The 20315-nt window shown below is 34.4% G+C and overlaps 1 protein-coding gene across 1 annotated transcript in view; it reads right to left on the bottom strand.

The window, feature by feature from the left end:
* The window catches only part of LOC136835035 (T-complex protein 1 subunit gamma-like), a 772440-nt gene extending 752508 nt beyond the window's left edge, over positions 1-19932 (bottom strand). Inside the window, exons 1-2 of the mRNA XM_067098148.1 lie at positions 19563-19932; positions 5831-5990 (exon numbers count right to left, since the gene is read on the bottom strand). The gene's annotated coding sequence lies outside the window, so the exon portion shown is untranslated. The remainder of the gene's footprint in view (positions 1-5830; positions 5991-19562) is intronic.
* Between the last annotated feature and the right edge of the window lie 383 nt (positions 19933-20315).

Here is a 20315-nt window from a genome sequence, read left to right as displayed (position 1 = left end):
AACTATCCACCAGGAAACCTTGTTTTGTGAAACGGTGCCTATAAATGCGTCATATTAAAGACTCGTGGCCAAGATCTTCAGAATGATGCATTTCACTGTTGGTCGCGAAGCGAACTCAGAAAATTAAAGCCCAAATGTTATTCGAGCAGCCCATCGCAATTTAAATTACCTGCTGTAGTAAAAGCGAGTCAGAAGAATAACATTAATTCTTTAACATTAAATTAGGAGCGGGAATGCCCTTTGAAGGCGTTTGGAGTCTGTCCGGAGTTGGAGGATAAAATGAAAAGGCATTTCGGGGGATTTCATTTAATTTTGCACGCCCTGTTTGCCATGAGAAATCGGATGACATTCGCTCCAGTTGGTGGAGGAGGAGGCCGAGTGGGAAGAGGAGGAGGAGGGGAAGGAGGAGGGGGGAAGGGGAGGGGGGGGGGGAGGAGGAGGAGGAGGAGGAGGAGGAGGAGGAGGAGGAGGAGGAGGAGAAGAAAGAGATGGAGGCGGAGGAAGGAAAAGAAAGAGACCAAGAGAGAGAGAGAGAGAGGAGGGCTCTTACTAGACTATTGTCCGCCGACAAGGAGAAAATTATTGTAGCTAGCTCTTTCTCTCTCTTCATCAAACTATTCTTGACGGAAATTGTGCTTAAATTAACATTAATCTCTCCGATTGGAAAGCTTTAGCCCGCCATACAATGGGTAAACAGCTAGAATAGCTTTTATCTCCCGAGTTTAATACCGTCGTTTTCTCTCTCTCTCTCTCTCTCTCTCCATTATCCCTTATTAGTCTCTTTATAACTTTGTGTGAAAAATAAGGACAGAAGAGCAGGTCTATGAGACATGACATTCCAGGGTTTAATATGAAAAACTTGTGAGACACGCAATGGGTTATTTTTGGTGTTATTCATAAATACTGACGCATTTCACTTCAAGGAAATTCAGAAGATCCTCATTAAATTGCATTAGTTTCTTTCACATCCTTTTGAATATCCCCGAAGCTGTGCATGTCATATGCAAAGAGCAATGTCCTTTTTTTAAACAAATATAAAACCAATAACACTTTTATGTGGAAAAAAAATTCTGTAAAAATACACGATTATCATCTGGTAGTCAAAAATAGCAAATTATTATTTATTACAAAGTCAACTAGAAAAAATATGAGGCCTTGAATATAATAACTAGGAGTCAAAAATTATGCAATATATATATACATATATACATTATATATATATATATATATATATATATATATATATATATATATATATATATGTAAGTATGTAGGTATAAAATATATATATATATATATATATATATATATATATATATATATATATATATATATATATAAAATATATATATTTATATATATTATATATATATATATATATATATATATATATATATATATATATATATATATATATATATATATATATATATATATATAATGAAGGACAAAGTACAAACAAAATAATTCATAGAACAAGGACCATTATATTCACACGAGAACTTGCTGGAATCACCAAATGTAGAATCAGAAGCAAAGTAAGATTTAAGACAAAAGTCGGCGACAGTCCACTAAAGAGATGATATTTATGGGAAACAAATAAAAAATACTGATCTAATTTTAGCTAAACAAACTAATGTTTAAAAAACAATATGAATGAACAAAATGTTTCAAATATCATAGTATGTAGAAACTGCGAAGAATCATGTCGATGCAAAGACTTGAGTAACAAAGCCGTTTCATCGACTGAAATAAAGATCTTAATCTGAATAAATCTCGGCTGCCAACCCGTAATTATCTGCTGTCAGCTTCTGATTAACGAGGCCACATTTTCTCTATCGTAAATATCCCCGTTTTAAAGACGGCAACACATCTTTCCACTAACTAAGTTGATGTAGTCTCTTCAATATCGACATAACACTTTTAAAAATGGGTGTATTTTTTTCGATTGTTTCATTTAGTGTTATGTATTCACACAAATCTAATTGTTTATTTGCTGGAAAGAGAGTTCTTTGTTTCATCCACGATGATTGGCTGTGAGCGAATAGTTATTCAGATATGATTCCTCTCTACTTTTTAATCCACTATAAAAAATAAGAAGCACAAGCGAAGTCAAGCTCTCCGGAGTCCAAACTCTACAATTTTAACTTTCCCAAAAAATGTCTCTCAGAATTCAATTAAACTTGGTGAACTATGAGAACTTTTGCCTTTAAACAAGATATTATTCTGTTACACAAGAAAAGATGGAAACCTTCCACTTCCTTTCCTTTTTAAATATTACGCTTTTTCTGTAGTTAATATTAGTCGCCTAGCGTTTTTAGTATACGAGAGGCATTATTTGTGTCCTCAGTTTTCCTCTCTGGTTACCTGTCTACCTGCTTTTCTACATTTGGCTGTTTTTCAAGAAGGATTTCTAGTTAATCATAGACTGTATATCTAGTATGTGTTCATATACCAAATATCATACACACACAAACACATACATGTATACAGGATATGAACACAGACTAATTAAGATATACAATATTTGATCAACTAGGGATCCTTCTTGTAAAATAGACAAACGTAGAAAACCCCATATATATACACATGCAAATATATATATATATATATATATATATATATATATATATATATATATATATATATATATATATATATATATATATATATATATATATATATATATATATATATATATATATATATATATATATATATATATGTATGTGTGTGTGTGTGTGTGTGTGTGTGTGTATTGTGAGGAACAATCATTTGCCAATTCTTCCCTTGATGGGTTGTTGCCTCTTTACCTTTTTTGTTTCCTTTGAGTAAGGAGTTGGCGTCTGTCATGGGGTGCTTGACAGCATCAGTCAGGTTTTGGAAAGCAGAACGGCAGGTTCTCGACAATGTTCCGTCGAGAACACAGTAGCAGCAGTTTCTGAGGATCACCTTGTGGGTGATGGCAGCGACAGCAGTTTCTCGAGTACCACCTGGTTGGAGGGTGATGGCCACATCGGCAGACTTGAAGCGTCGCTGGGCTGATGGACTTCAGGAGGAGGTCGTGACCAGACCATGTTTTTAGTAACTATTACTGCTGGTGGAGCAAAAGGCTCTCGTGGAGTTGTGGTATGGAGTAGAGCACAAAGCTCTTAATATTTTGTTGAGCAAAAGGCTCTTGAGTTATTTTTGTATATGGAGCAAAAGGCTCTCATGTACTGAGTGGAGCAAAAGGCTCTCATGTACTGAGTGGAGCAAAAGGCTGAGCAAAAGGTTATGGTTGTTGTATATTATTGAGCGAGTGGCTCGTGTAATTGTGGTTAATGAGCAAGTATGGCTCTGAAAGTTTGTAATGATTAATATTTCATTTTTGTATTTGTGTAGTGCTGCTGCTGGACAGTTATTTAGGGATTTATTAATATTTCGTTTTTATGTTTGTGTGATGCTGCTCCTGGACATTATTTATTTTGTGGTTTTTATTGAGAACTGTTGAATTTAAAGTAACATATGTGGAACCATGTAATCTGATTGTTTGTTTTGGTATTGGTCATTTGCTTTATGTTTCTATTCTCCAAAACCTTGACTCATTTGTAAATATGTATAAAAATTTGTTGTAAATAAATTAATATTAAGGTCACTTTTTGGTATTGTTCTGCTCCTTTCTCCTCTGTTTGTCACCTCTCGTCAGTCATTACGGCCCAATTGCTTGTTTTTGTTAAGAACCTGTTGGTCTCGGAGAGGCGAGATCGTAAGAATATATATATATATATATATATATATATATATATATATATATATATATATATATATATATATTTATATATATATATATATATATATATATATATATATATATATATATATATATATATATATATATATATGAGATTTTACTTCTCAGGTAAGATTCGAACCTCCGAAGGTTAGAGTAAAGAAATTTTAAGGATGATATTAAGGAAACAGAGACATGCCCATTCGGCTCTTAAGAGATATATATGTTGAATTCCATTTTGCTGTACATATTTTTGTCGATTTCAGTCTCTACGTCAAATATAACAGTTATAGGTTCGAATTCTGGTTGGGACATAAGCACTGATAATATGGAAGTGTGCGAAAAATTCAATATTTATTGGATATTTGGGAATTAATATTTGAGCATAAAAAGTCACGTGAATAAGTGAGAATATATATATATATATATATATATATATATATATATATATATATATATATATATATATATATATATATATATATATATATATATATATATATATATATATATATATATATATATATATATATATTATATACTGTATATTATACATAGTTTGTGTGGTTACTTACTGCATGTGGATATGAAGGTTCGTTTGCAATTATCCGTTAAGGTTGATGTATAGCGTAAAAAATAATTTAACTCAATATCTGCGTTAAATTGTACTCCCTGTTGTTGAGCTTTAAAGTTACAAGAACGTTATAGGTGGCTTTACGATATTCGTCAATTTCAGCATCAAATCTACACGAAAGGATTAAAGACCACTTATGTTAATCCTTTTTGGCAACGGTTAATTACAAATTCTACAATTCTAAAACTGCTATTTTTTTCAAGGACTTATTCACGCTTTTGTTTGTTGATTTTTCCCTGATGTATACATAAAATTCAGCGGATACGATACGAATGAGTTCCCCAGCATATCTAAATATTTACATTATAACCGTAACGAATCTTTGCCTAAGTTTTACCAATATTTCATTATAATTTTTTTAACATAAAGTTACTCATCTCCTAAAGCAGAAAGTAACATTTATGTCAAGATTAATTCCCTAAAAGTTTTTTTTTTTAAACTTTGGTGGTATATTAGAGATTCGAAGACCAACTAGGGACGATATCCTTACTAAAATCTATTTCTACATGCATACGCACATGCGGTTTTGGGGGTGACACTAAGGTTCACAAATATCATTCTAAATGATTTCAATCGCAGGTATATTTCATTTCGCTTTATATTATTAATTAAAGGTTATAGTATGACTAAGGGCCCTGCACATATTAGTGAAAGGTATCAAACTGAGTACTTCTGAATATGCTTCGATCACTTTTCCCACTGAATGTTCCATCCTTTAAACACGCATACTGTTTGTATCTCACGGTATGTTTGGATTACATTTATTCTTTAGCGCGCGTTCATATTTATTCCACCGTTTGCCTGTTTTCTATCAAATATTCATTGTGTTATTTCAATTCACTATTGCTTTTGTCTCTGCATCTATGTCTTAGATGTATACAAACATACATATATATACATTCATATGTAAATATATATATATATATATATATATATATATATATATATATATATATATATATATATATATATATATATATATATATATATATATATATATATATATATATATATATATATATATATATATATATATATATATATATATATATATGGATAGTTCTGTTGTCGAATGGTAGGGTCTACTGCACTATTGTCAGCTGAAATAATGCGTTAGACAGAAAGGAACAACACAAAGCAAAACGAAAAAATGTCTCATCGATTTACCCTATTTTTCATACAATAAAAATATTTTTTTTTAGAAAAGTAAATGATTGCTAATAGCTGCAGCTGGGAAGACTGCCCTGTTCAATGATATGCAAAATTCTCGGAACAAGGATACAACAATAAGAATATTGAGGGTGTTTGGTATAAGAGCAGTGAAGTAGAAAGTGCTCCCGTTGCCTGGGTCAAGAACACTTTTTGATGCCAACCGATTTGATGTTTTCATCAACTATAAATCTGAAATCTGAGATATGGCCTACCTGGTTTGCTTAGATGATTTTCAACTAATGTGCCATCCAGTATTCTTCAAAATAACATAGCTAGCGTGTAAAATTAATTCTTGATGCAAGAAAGATATCCAGAATTTTAAAAGCCATGTTTTACGCTACTGCCTCGTCATTCTTCATGTAGCCTGGCTTTCTGGAAATGAAGAGAAACATGGATTAATAAAGATTAAAGCATTTCTATAAATGTTAGAAAAACAAAGAGTGTGGCATACAGTTTAACTATTTTTTAAGAATTTAGTTTGTATTGTATCCTAAAAGTGAGACATATATAAAAAAATAACATGGAACCGAAAAGGAGAGCTTTCCAACATACTGCTTCATCCACCTTCATTGTATGTCTTCTTAGTTAATTTTTTCTACATTATTTTTGAGCCACCACGATTGCCTATCTTCATCTTCTCAACACATCGTTTTTGTCAGGTCTCAGGGAAAACCATTGAAATAACGCTTCTTTATATATTTTTACTTTACTAGAAAACTGAAGCTTTTCTCTTTCTGGTAGGTAAAAGTGACAAAGCCTCAGGTAACAATTAACTCGATTCCTCGGTGAACTACTATAGAATTGAGCAAAATTTCCCTATATCACTTACTGGTATTAAATTTGAGACAGGCACATATTGTATTTACAGAGATGAAACTGTGTAAACAGCGTATATCAAAATAGTATTTTATGGCGTGCAAACAAACTGACAACAACCCACATTTACAAAAATCCTCACTTGAAAGCGGTACATATACTAAAGAAAAAATAAGTTCAATTTTAGTTGCGTATTCGTTTTAACAGACATTTTTCTATGGCATCAGAAACCATAGATAAAATAATAAAAATACATAAAATTACTTCTTTCATTATTTCACAATTTATTACCTACTAGCCTTAACAAGTTGAGGTTACAATTACTTTATTTTATGGTTAAAAGTCATAAAATCTGTCATTCCTAGCAACAAATAAAAAAAACATCTCGTAAACGACCGCGACTAAAGGAAATAAAAAAACTGCTCTACTTCTTCGATTTTAAGAATAAGAACAATCTTTTCATTACAAATTAGCATAACAGACAGAGATATGAAATATTAGGATAACATTCCTTTCCTAAAAATCATCTCATAACATAGAATAATAAAACCCAAATAATTGAGAATGAATAAAACCGCACATACAAGCCGTATGACTAATGTACCCACTCTTACATGAAAGAGTGGCCCTTTGCTTTAGTGGTCTTTCTAAGAAGTCTTTGTCCAATGGAGTCATTAAGCCCTTCAGACAAAAACGCCTCTAATAGCCTGTGTTGAAACATTTTCAATACTTCTATTATACTCTTTTTATAAATGAATAGTTTTGTTTCGTGAGTCTGATACATTTAAGAAATTATGTAAATAAATATTCATTTACATAACACGGCCCAGTCATATATGTAAATATACGTGAATTATATATGTGTATATATACATATATAAATATTATATATGTACATATATATACAGTATATAATAAACCAATAGTTCCAAAAAATTCTTGGCCATAAAGAATAGTAGCTATTATAAATCTCCAATTGGATATTAAAATCCCCTAAATGATTAGTCATTAACTCAAATGCCTGACTCCACTGCATAGTTGGCGAGTCCTTCCTCAAGTCACCAAGTTCTGACAATCGGAAAAGAAGATGTATAACAAATAACCCATGAAGGTGAAATTAATCAACTGACTGAGTGATACAGCACTGGGCTCATTTTTGCAAGGTCAGTTAATCGTTCCCCCCCACCCTCTATTTCTCCCCTCCCCAACCACTCATTAGTCTATCCTGCTGTAGCTATTTACAATGAGTTACTTATATTTTTATTTTGTTACGTCAGCAGTGAAAAGGTAATTAATGGTAATTGATTAATTGCCTTTACTACAACGAAGCTCAGTTTCTTTATATATAAAACACACACACACACATATACATATATATATATATATATATATATATATATATATATATATATATATATATATATATATATATAGAGAGAGAGAGAGAGAGAGAGAGAGAGAGAGAGAGAGAGAGAGAGAGAGAGAGAGAGAGAGAGAGAATTTCCTTCGCTGCTGTTTCAGAGAGGATACGAAAGAACGTTTCTCTCTCACTCTTGTTCTTATGATCGTCTGCTTAATTGCACTGTTATATCAAAACGAACTAGTAACTCAAGATTACGTCTTCATTAATGTTCATAGGCTGGTTTCCATATGTGTGAGTTATTGTCCTAGAAGAAATAACTCACTTATATTCGTTTTCAATTAATATTTGTTTCTGCATGAAATAATATGGGAAACCCATAAATGTTACAGAATAAAGCACAAATCACATTGGAATCATCAGTGAAGTATTAAAACAATACAGAATCTCCCTTCATGGCTGGTCTTGCTTTTATAGGTTGATCGGCGAATCAAATGGGTGAATATGCCATTATGTGTGGATTTCCATGGATTGTAGTTCCCAGGAACATAAGCACACGAATGAAGAGCAATCTGCATACATTTTCATTTTTAAAGGTTCTGTATTTTTATATACCTATATCTATTTATAAAAAACCAGTATGATTTCATGTACCCGTATATGGTTGCTTTTCACAAGTTAGCAGTTTCCATTAAGGAGTAGCCTACTAGTTTTAGATACAAAGCAAAATATCAGTTACTAATGTTTTTATTTTCGGACCACTGAATCGACGACGAACAAGCGGTGTACAAAATTTGAACTGATTCAAGCTGCTTCATATGCATAAATGGAATACTAACTCGTATTCAAATCCCTTTCGCTCTACCGTTCAGTTTTTCTCTAATTTGGGGCCTTTATTTTAAGGTTTTTGTAACGTTGTCAACCTAGCATGTGGATTTTGGACTCCTCTTTTCTCCTAAATGCCTAATAGACGTTAGGCGACACTGCACAAAAGCCCTTTGCGGCACGTGGCGTTGGAAGCGATAACAATGGAGATGCAGATAACAATATGTAAACTCACTGTTGTTATTATTATTATTATTATTATTATTATTATTATTATTATTATTATTATTATTACTGCGCAGACGTTCAAAAGAAGCAATTCTACGCAAAAAAAGCAAACAAAGATAATCATCTTTTTACTAGGATTGTTTATTCCCCTAGATCTAGGCAGTGACTGCAGGGAGACAAATGACTTTCGCAAAGAAAGTTTGCAGCAGACGAAATATAATTGCGTATTGAAATACAAAAATAAAATAAAAACTAAAATACGATAAGGTCATCACATGGCGAGTGTATTTATCCTAGGGTAAAAATCCCCTCCCCCCCTAAATAGAGTACGTTAGTTACATTTTGCATAAATTTTTATTCTGTCACCAGAGACATTGTTTTCAAGGGCACGGAGTCATCCTAAAGGTAAAATGTTACAACAATATAGAATATTTCATGCAAAGATCCTTTATTTTCCAGGTTACAAAAGCTGTAATTCTTGTGTAAAATTAATTAACCCATAAGACGATTCACAGGATCAGATTGCATGAAGTTAATCGAGATTTAGAGTTTTCCATTGCGAAAATCAATGATTCCGATACATGGTTTTTCAATATTTGTTTTTTTTAACGTGAGGATCTGCGGATATCTAGCCTGTCTTCTGTTTATTATTACCGGTGCCTAAAGAGTGAAAATTCCTTATCCAAAGACGGCGGCTGAAAAATTCGTGTAGAGACGAACTGAGAACTTAGGTTTTAAGCTACTAAGTAAACCTAGAAATTGCTGGGACAGGGTAAAAAAAAAAATACGGAGATGGCTTGAGCACCAGGGCTAGCAATAATCTCTCTACAGGCTCCTGGAAAACATAGGATGCTGAAATAATAATAATAAAAAAAATTGCTACTTTGATGATAAGATTTTGACATCAAGAGGAAAATTTAGTTATTGACTATGCCAAAGCTATGCCCAATTGTTCTTCCAGTTTAACGCCAACCAACTTAATGCGTGCTAATTGAAATATGCTTACGGCAAAGTGGTATGATGAAAATAATTTTTCTTTGGAACCAACCAAATCATGACTCATTCAGATCTAAATTTCCAGATGAATTATGCTTATGGAGTACTGCAAAAAAAAAAAAATGACAATGATTCGGCCTTTGTTATCCCATTAGTGACACCTGTTACCGAACTCAAAATAATCTTCTGGTACTAGTCTGGTAAGTCTCTTTACATATAAAAATTCAGTTGTTTCTGTTTAATTCCGACGCTTTCCAACCTAATACGGTAATGATAACCAATTTTCATTCTTAAGTAAATTATAAGTGAAAATGAAATACTAAGTATTTCAAGTTGAATATTTTCCAACGTGATACCATTAACCCAACCTCGATGCAAGTCTCCTCTGGCTTTGTAGCCTCATTTCCTCGAATATCCATTCATTTCCCACACTTCCCCCCTCCTCCATGGTCTTCTGATGCACTCAACTTCCATTGTCTCCCTCTGACTCCATTTTTAGGGGTGTGACGGAAGCTTCAATGCCAGTGGATCCCGTAGCATACATATTAATTCCACCAAGCACAATTAGCATAGATACAATGGTCCTGTCATAGCTCAGGTTCCACCTATGGAAATTATGAAATAAAGGAATTGTATCGGGCGTCGATAGCTGTTATGACTCTAATGGACTTTAGTGATTTTATTTAAATGGATCCTGTCAGTCCGTTAATCATATTTGTGACGATTTATTTCTGGGGTTTATCGAGGGATTGAAAAGGCTCAGTCGCTGATTAGTAAAGGATTTGTTACTTTCATTCTACTCCCTTTCCATTTCTTTTTGTTCCTTTATGAAAAATTATTTGTTCCTTTCCGTTCGCGCCTGTCATTTTTTTATCTTTCATCGCCAACACTACTTTTTCTCTTTAACTATTACCATACAAAAATCTCTGTAGTAATTATCACTACAATTTTTAATACTTTCATATTTATTCTATTTATTTTCTGATATTGTTATTGAGATATTCTTGAGATATTCTCTTCCTCATCTGATCGTCCGTATCGTTTTAGAGATCGTATGTTCTATATCCAAGATTTTGCGTATCACAGCCTACACTTCCCCTTTTCTATGTAGGCTAATATATGCTTCCATATGGCACCAGCTGTTTCTTCATTAGTCCATTCGGAAACAAAATTTATCATTAGTGTCGCAGGCTTCGCTCCCCTACTACGAAGGGTAGTCTACTACCTGAACCCCATTACCCCCGGGAGGCAATCCTGCGCCTCCCATTGGAAAATGCAAATGAAATTTCGGTTCTACATCCGCAGAGTTTAATATTAGAGACTGATCCCCTCCGCTGGATGCACTAATAGAAAGAACACTGAAAGTTCAAGAACTTTTCGGCGGTGATATTGTACAGTAAACCAAATACAGCTTATAAAGTTAATACGGAAGATAACATGTTCTTTTGTTTGCTTACTTAATGAGCTAAAAATTCATATTAATCTATAAAGTTTTATATAATTTAACACGAAACACACACACGCCATAGGGAAAACACGAGAATACTGAGAAAATGACAAACGAATAAATAATGAGTAAAGATGTATCAGTAAAAAGTATAAACATACACCTCATACTACCAGCCATACAATTAATCAAAAAAATGCCTGGACCAAGAATGTATTCAACATAGGAACATGAAAGAAACATATATATATATATATATATATATATATATATATATATATATATATATATATATATATATATATATATATATATATATATATATATATATATATATATATGTGTGTGTGTGTGTGTGTGTGTGTATAAATATACATATATATAAGGTTCTTTCATATTCTTTTGGTGAATACATTCTACTGTAGTTCCATGCACCTAGCTTTATTACTAGTATGGCTGGTAGCGTAGGTATAAATTTATGCATTCTACCCATTAATCTTTATTCATTATTTGTTCGTTTGTCACTTTGTCAGTTTTTAATTTTTCCAAATGGTCAACAATGGTTTACTACTTAACGGCATCTTATGATGTTAAATAAGACACTATTATCACATTTCAAATGATAATAATGATAGAAATACAGAATGAAGCATCTGCAATCCTTATATTGTATAAGTTCTGAAAATATGCTCAACTATTCAGGAGACATATAGCTAAGTAGTCTTATGGCATTCGTTACCACAAAACAATTGCATAAAGATCCCAAACATATCTTTATTTATTATGGACAGTGCGTCACCGTCATGTGTGTAAATTGAAACTTCTGCCCTCATAACATTATCGGAGTCTTAAAGGTCCAGGGATTTTCTAAGTAGGTCTGTTGCAACGTGTAAGGACATAATCAGTAAATGTGCATTCATTTCAGTCTTATTAATTTTACACATATATGTTTGTGCGTCTGTTTGCGAATGAAGAGCATATACGTATGAATCTGTGCTGACGAGCAAAGATATTTAGATGTATTACAAGACTTTACAAGTATTAAACTTTGTATGTCGCATGTTTCAGTCAGCCAGATCAAATGAATTGGTCGAATGATCTAACAAGGGACGACAATGAAAAAAGCTAAGTAAGCTGTACAACGGAAAGGAAGGATAGCGTTCATCCTGTCACACTATTTGCATTATAATGATTTTTGTATGAGGCATAAATCGCGAATTTGACAAGAAAATCCCAAATGCTGGAAATTTTAATTTTGTATTATTCATCCAAAAAGAAATGCCTATGAATATGGAGTCAATTAAATGTATCCGTCAAAGCATACCACTTATAATGAACGCATAATGTGCGTTAAACGGAATCCATTACACCATCACAGCCTTAATGAATATAAAAAGACCATTTTTTCAGTCCATCACTATTAATTACATGATCTTCCGCTTTCAAAGAGAACGAAAAATGGCGAGCTAGAGTTCAACGAAGAGCTTTTATTATAATATTCTAATATTCATTCAAGTTGAAGGGTACAGATTTTGAATACATGGGCTTACATATCTTTTACGATCTACAATAAATCCATGTTTATACATACGAGCAACAGGAGATAGAGGAAAAGAAATTATAAAAAGAGAGAGTTTTTTATGGGGCTAAAATGAAACTGCGAATCTGGAACAGCGGATATTAGTATGAATGGTGGAACAATGGGAGTGGTTGATTTGTAAATATTTTTTGGAGCTAGTGGCTGTCAGATAAGAGAAGACTTGAAGGACTCTATAGAGGCTGCATAGAATAATTAGTATGAATATAAAATTCCGACAAAAGGCCAAGTGCTGTGATCTATGAAGTCATTTAGCGATGAAAATAATATTGAAACAATAATCAGGGGAGGGTGGAAAGTAAGATGGAAGAAGGAGAATATAAACGTATGTAAAGTAAAAGAAATGAAACGGGGTTGCAGTTAGGGGCAGAACGGACGCTGCAAAAAAGCCTCAAGCAATGCTTACAGTACACCGAGTGAGGTGCACTGACGGCACTACCCCCTCTGGCGAAGTGCGGCATAGAATGTTCAGAGTATACAGAATATTTGAAAGGGAAAAGGTAGAATTCGGAAGTCTGTGGGAAAGGGCAGGGGATCAAGACCGGGAAATGGCTATGTTGATTAAAAGGAAGTTCATGTAAGATATAATGAACGATGTAGAGTAAGTAAGACAAGTCAAAATCAGGGTTTTTGCAAGGGTAAGTAACTAATACTGATGGAATTTCTTATATGCACACATATATCTATATGTATAGGCTATCTATCTATAATCTCTCTCTCTCTCTCTCTCTCTCTCTCTCTCTCTCTCTCTCTCTCTCTCTCTCTCTATATATATATATATATATATATATATATATATATATATATATATATATATATATATATATATATATATATATATGTATGTGTGTGTGTGTATGTGTGTATATAATATATATACATATATACATATATAATATATATATGTGTATATAATATATATACATACATACATACATACATACATACATACATATATATATATATATATATATATATATATATATATATATATATATATATAAAATATATACATTGAAAATAATGATTTTAAAATCATCGGCCAAACACCCAACACCCAGGAATTACCCATTTTAGACTCCTTACTGATCAAACAACTGGTTCCCCCATTAAACGCGCAGTGAACAGCCACTCCCCATTTCTTGTCTTTAAAGTGAATTTTCTTCTTTTTTTATTTTTTTAGTTTCCTTCCACTTACGTTTCTTTTACTCTGGTGGAAGGCTGGTCCAATACAATGTCTTACTTTGTGAATTTTAACATATCTTGATTTTTTTATAAAATGTATCATTTTAAGTGTCAAAAAAATTATGCTTAAGTTTTATGCTACTTATGAGTTGAGTTATCTAATTAGAGCCCTCGAAGATGTAATTATATACGAAAATTACGAAACGTCGGGAAATAAATATAAACAAGAAAGGTTGATCTTAATTGTCCATCAGCATACGTGTTGTAATATATACAGTACACACACACACACACACACACACACACACACATATATATATATATATATATATATATATATATATATATATATATATATATATATATATTGTATATAATTAAGCAAGAAGAGAGCAGCTTAAGAGAAAATGCAATACATATTAAAGGTCACCATTCATATTTTCATTTTCGACCACATGTTTCATAATAAGAATAAAACAAACCTCCTCGTGTTGAAAACCTTCAAAAAAGATACCTAACACATCAAATCCGACAACCGTTGTCTCTCTTGCTATTCTAAGACTGTCGGCAGAATGCATTAGGAGACTGATATACTTCTCACGAAAACTAATTGAGCGCAAAGGACCAGTAACACTGGTTTAAAGAGCTCTATGATATTACTACTAATGAGTGATACCGGTCACACGATAAAATATAGAAGCCAAGCAATCTACAAATGCGTGGAAAATGGTGAACCTGGAATCCCCCATCATCAGTGAAACTAACTATAATGATCCTATAAGGAAACCTGATTTCAGGAGAGTTAATTTTAAGACCTGCTCTCAAGCTGGTACTCCAGCAGATCTGCCCACCAGACTCCACCCTAGTGGGAGCTAATGGAAACTGAAACATCGACCAATTGATAACTTTAACCATATGATCAACGCCACTTCTAATCCCGCCCTAGTATTTATTCCACACCGCACATTCCATACAAGTATTCTTTTCACCCTCCCACTGTCCACATCCACTAGTGGTCAAGACTCTACACTAGTGGCAGTCGAAATATTTATGATTTTTATGTTAATTTGTCATTTTGCCTGGATGGCCATTGCAGTTTTTCACACACACAAACACATTATATATATATATATATATATATATATATATATATATATATATATATATATATATATATATATATATATATATATATATATAAATTTCTGACTCATCAGGACCGAATCCCAGTCTTTCAAGTGAGAGTCGAGGCCGTTAACAATTCCTTCTCTGTGTGGAGAAATTGCTAACGGCCAGGGACTCTCACTTGAAAGACCAGGCTTCGGTCTCGATGGAGTCAGGAATTTATTTCTGTGAAACACGTTCTCGTACGTTCTTTTCCATATACAGTACATACATAAACAGGCACATAAAAGCAAGATTCTATAAATTTTAAATCGATTTAAATAAAAAGTGGGTTAATGATCATTAGTTGCAACCACATACCGAGATGGAATTCAGAGTACCAAGATAATGAGAAAACGATTAAGCCAGTAATGATGATCTACTAGCGAAAAGTACGAGAGATTTTATGCATGAAGAATATGTTATATAACAGTATATTTCCAAGGCATACACAAACCAAGGGAAAGAAATAGTACTATCTTTCCCTTCTCATTCATAGTTTTAATAAAAGATGCCAGATGGCATCCATACAGCATCCCTTGACACTGGGAATGACTTTCCTTATTACGTTCTTCGTCAGCATCACATAACGCTTTGAGTGACTGAGACTCAACGATGGATTTGCATAACCTACATGGAAATGTGCCGCTATAATTGTGGTGTATTTCAAAGTACTCGCATAAGGTAAATAAAGGATGTAGAATATTTCTTTAGTAAAATATAAAAAATACGATAAAAATTATGTTTTAGCTAATGAGGTCAGACTAAGTGCAACCCTATGTTTTAGCTGCCCTAAACTATTTGGAATTCTACCTCCTATCTTTACTTTAATGTAGAATATTTCTATTTTATCTACTAGTTTTCTTTCATTCATCTGAAAACAGCTGTAAGTCCCCACCAGCTGCAAAAGAATGCTGTAGCTAATACTCCCTCCTAGTTTGACGGTAAGCATGCAACCAATTTTATTGCTTACTAGCTGACCTACCAGGTGAAAGTCCCATTCATCCAAATATTACTGTACTGACTGTCCCATTTATCCAAATATCACTGTACTGACTGTCCCATTTGTCCAGGTATTACTGTGCTGACTGTCCATTTTATCCAGATGTTACTGTGGTGACACTTTTATCCAGATATTACTGTAGTGACTGTCCCATTTATCCAGGTATTACTCTGCTGTCTGTCCATTTTATCCAGGTATTATTGTGCTGAATGTCCCTTTTATCCAGCTATTAGTGGGGTGACTGTCCCTTTTATCCACACATTACTGTAATGACTGTCCCATTTATCCAGTTATTACTTTGCTGACTGTCCCTTTTATCCAGTTATTACTGTGGTGACTATCCATTTTATCCAGATATTACTATGGTGACCGTCCCCCAGGTATTACTGTAGTGACTGTCCCTTCTATCCAGTTATTACTGTGCTGTCCCTTTTATCCATATATTAGTGTGGTGACTGTCCCATTTATCCATATATTACTGTGGTGACTGCCCCATTTATAAAGGTACTACTCTGCTGATTGTCCCCTTTATCTGGGTGGTATTACTGTCCCATTTATCCAGGTATTACTGTTCTGTCTGTCCCTTTTATACAGGAGTTACTGTGCTGACTGTCCCTTTTATCTAGGTATTACTGTGGTGACTGTCCATTTTATCAAGGTATTACTGCAGTGCCTGTCCATTTTATCAAGGTATTACTGTGGTGCCTGTCCACTTTATCAAGACATTACTGTGGTGATTGTCCCATTTACCCCCCACTAAACCTAAACACAACCCCCAACTTACCTGAAACGCTCCCACTAAACCTAAGCACAACCCCACTAAAACCTAAACACATCCCCTACTAAAACTAAGCACACTCCCCCATTAAACCTAAGCGCACCCCCACTAAACCTAAACACATCCCTACTAAACCTAAACACAACACCCAATAACCCTAACCACACCCCATACTAAACCTAAGCACACCCCCACTAAACCCAAACACAGCCCCACTAAACCTAAATACACACCCCCACAAAGCCTAAGCACACCTCCTATTAAACCTAAACACACCCCCACTAAACCTAAACACATCCCCTACAAAACCTAAGCACACACCCACTAAACCTAAACACACGCCCCACTAAGCCTAAACACACCTCTTGCTAAACCTAAACACACCCCCACTAAAAATAAACACACCCCTGCTAAACCTAAACACAACCCATTAAACCTAAACAGCCCCTACTACGCCTAAACACACCCCTACTAAACCTAAGTACATCCCCACTAAACCTAGCACACCCCCTACTAAACCTAAACACACCCCCTGATAAACCTAAACACATTCCCACTAAAAAATACACACCCCTGTTAAACTTAAACACATACCCACTAAACCTAAACAAACCCCTCACTAGACCTAAACACACCCCCTGCTAAAACTCAACACATCCCCGCTAAACCTAAACACACCCGCCACTAAACCTAAACACAAACCTTGATATAGAATTATTAATCACAAGAATGAAAAGTATATTCAGCTATATATTTCTGTGGTATTGAGCACATGAAATGAGGTATGATAAACCGTAGAGTTTATTTACCACATAAATTACAAAAGGAAGGGGGAATGGGGATGGAGAAAGGGGAAGGGGAAGAGGGTACGGGTCTGAAACCTGCCCTATCTAAGTTGAGTCCAATGATGGCCATGTACCAAATTTTGTCTAGGTAGGTCAATTGGTTACCACGTAAGTTACAAGAAGGGGGAAAGGGGATGGGGAAGGGGAGAGGGTAGGGGAAGGGGAAGGGGACACAGATTTGAAACCTACCCTATTATCTAAGTTGGGTCAAAAGATGGCCACGTGTCAAATTTCGCCTAGATTGGTCCAGCGGTTCGGATTACTATAGCGCACAAAGATACAAACATTCACTTTTATATAAAATGAAATATCCAAGAAGTGAGGTCTGAGGATGGCCATACGTTATTCCAACCTAGTTCCTCCCCAAAGGGTAGGCTATGTGCTGTTAACGCTACGCACAACTCTACAGAATTGAACAATTCTCAACAGAACCGTTAAATCTATATATGTAACTTTGATGATCTGTTTCATCCCGGTGAGAGAAGAAACGTTTAAACATTCAAAAACATACTTCAACACTCTTCCAGTAGTTTTCGTTCACCGAACAATGACAACCTTTTGTTATAATAATGGCAATGCGTTTTTCTCATCAAAATATCATTATTAATCATTCATAGTATTATATAAAAAGGCAAAACAGATTATTTCAAGAAAGATATACGAAACTTTTTGAAAATTCACTTGGGCTGGCTGGGATGAGAAGTCGTGGAGAAAACTTGAATTTAAATAAAAGAAAGATTAAGTAAGATTACTGACACATAATATCTAAAGATTGTTTCCGAAATCACACAAAGAGAGACATACGAATTCCATAATGATTGTCGAAAACACACTAGAAAAAAAAAAAGTTTCCATAATCTCGCTTCTTACTTATGACGTAGTCTACCAATTGGCGGGAAAAGTCAACCGACTCGTGTAGATGGAAAACAGGCGAATGCATTTCTCATTACTAAGCCATGTTTCGATAAGCAACTTGCTAGGCAGCTTAGCTTCAAGAAAACAATTGGGCATAGATGGACACGTAGGAAGAGAAGAAGCAAATTTAAATATGTTGCACGGCAGTACATGACTCTTGCATTAGGCCTACTTTCTCCAAGATCAATGAATCATCGACGTGGCTCGCCTTAAACCCCTTAACAATTGACGTTGCGATCAAGAAAGATAGCAAGCTTCCAGGTGATGCACAAACAAAAAACTACGACAGCAAGAGAGAGAGGTTTGTCGAGCTGGCTATCTAAGCTATCTTATACCACGTCACATCGTCTATTTCACATTACTAAAATTATATAATTACATTGTGTCAAGTATTTGTTTGCTGTTGTAGACGGTATCCTAAAGGGCTACCTACTGCAAGAAAGTCTTGATGATTGACAAAATACAGCAGGTTTCTTTATGCAACACGGTAACATGTTTAAAAAACAAGACTTGCTAACCCAACCAGAAACCTATAGGCCTAGACCTACTTCCTCGAAGCATTTTTAAAAACGAAAGATATATTTTTCACTGCATATCATGTGGTAAATCATAAACAAATGATGCTCTGATTCCAAAATTGAGAATGCCACCGCACTTGTTTACGACAATATAGTGCTGAAGTGTAAGACTTGTCGACAAGGAAAGTGTATCTGCTGCTAACAAGACAGGCTAAATCTGCCTAGCACAAAGTTATGGATAAATAAAATTCACCATGCTTTGCTTACCTTTGGATGTTATCCCAACTTCTCTCAAAGAATTCCTGAGTTCACAGCTGCAATCATAAACTCCACAATGCACCAATATGGAGAGAACGAACCAAAAAAAACCGCAGACGCACGGAGGGTTTACCCCCTCCCAGCTGTTCCCTGGTGTTTGAAAGTGGCCTGGCCAGCCAGGCCAGGGTGGAAGCTACGACACCCTGGTGGTGGTTTACCACACTACTCAGTTCTAAAGGCCGTCGCAAACGTTCAGCAGTTTGCCGCCGCCGTACAGTCGACCTGCGCAGGCGCAGCTTAACGTTAATGTGGACAACCTGCATGGTTTTTTTCTGCCTGCTTAAATACTTCTTCGCAATCGCTGTACCCGCATCGAAACGACTTGCGCATGCGCACACCTGAACGTTGGTGTGGGGACTCGCCGCACTGCCCTGGTCGGAGGCCACCTTTTTTTGCTCAGTTCTCTTCTCGTCCTCGAAATGAATGTTTACGTCAGAAACCGAAAGTGCTGAATTTATATTGATTAAAAGCTTTTATGAATAAATTAATGATGTATCGATGTTATTTGTTTTATAATGATTGATGGGGTTGTCAGAACGATGTATATGTATAATTTTGCAATTTTTCCACAGGAATGTCTGGAAGACTTCATTGAAATCCATTGGAATGAGCATTTTCTTGGGCAGGTGAAATCCAAAGACTATCATCATGGATCAAAAAAAATCTGCATATTTTAAATCAGTCGAAAAACTAAATAAGATA

The sequence above is a fragment of the Macrobrachium rosenbergii genome, chromosome 4 (assembly GCF_040412425.1).
Source record: "Macrobrachium rosenbergii isolate ZJJX-2024 chromosome 4, ASM4041242v1, whole genome shotgun sequence".
NCBI classification, from domain to species: domain Eukaryota; kingdom Metazoa; phylum Arthropoda; class Malacostraca; order Decapoda; family Palaemonidae; genus Macrobrachium; species Macrobrachium rosenbergii.
This window is presented reverse-complemented; position numbering and strand designations above follow the sequence as displayed.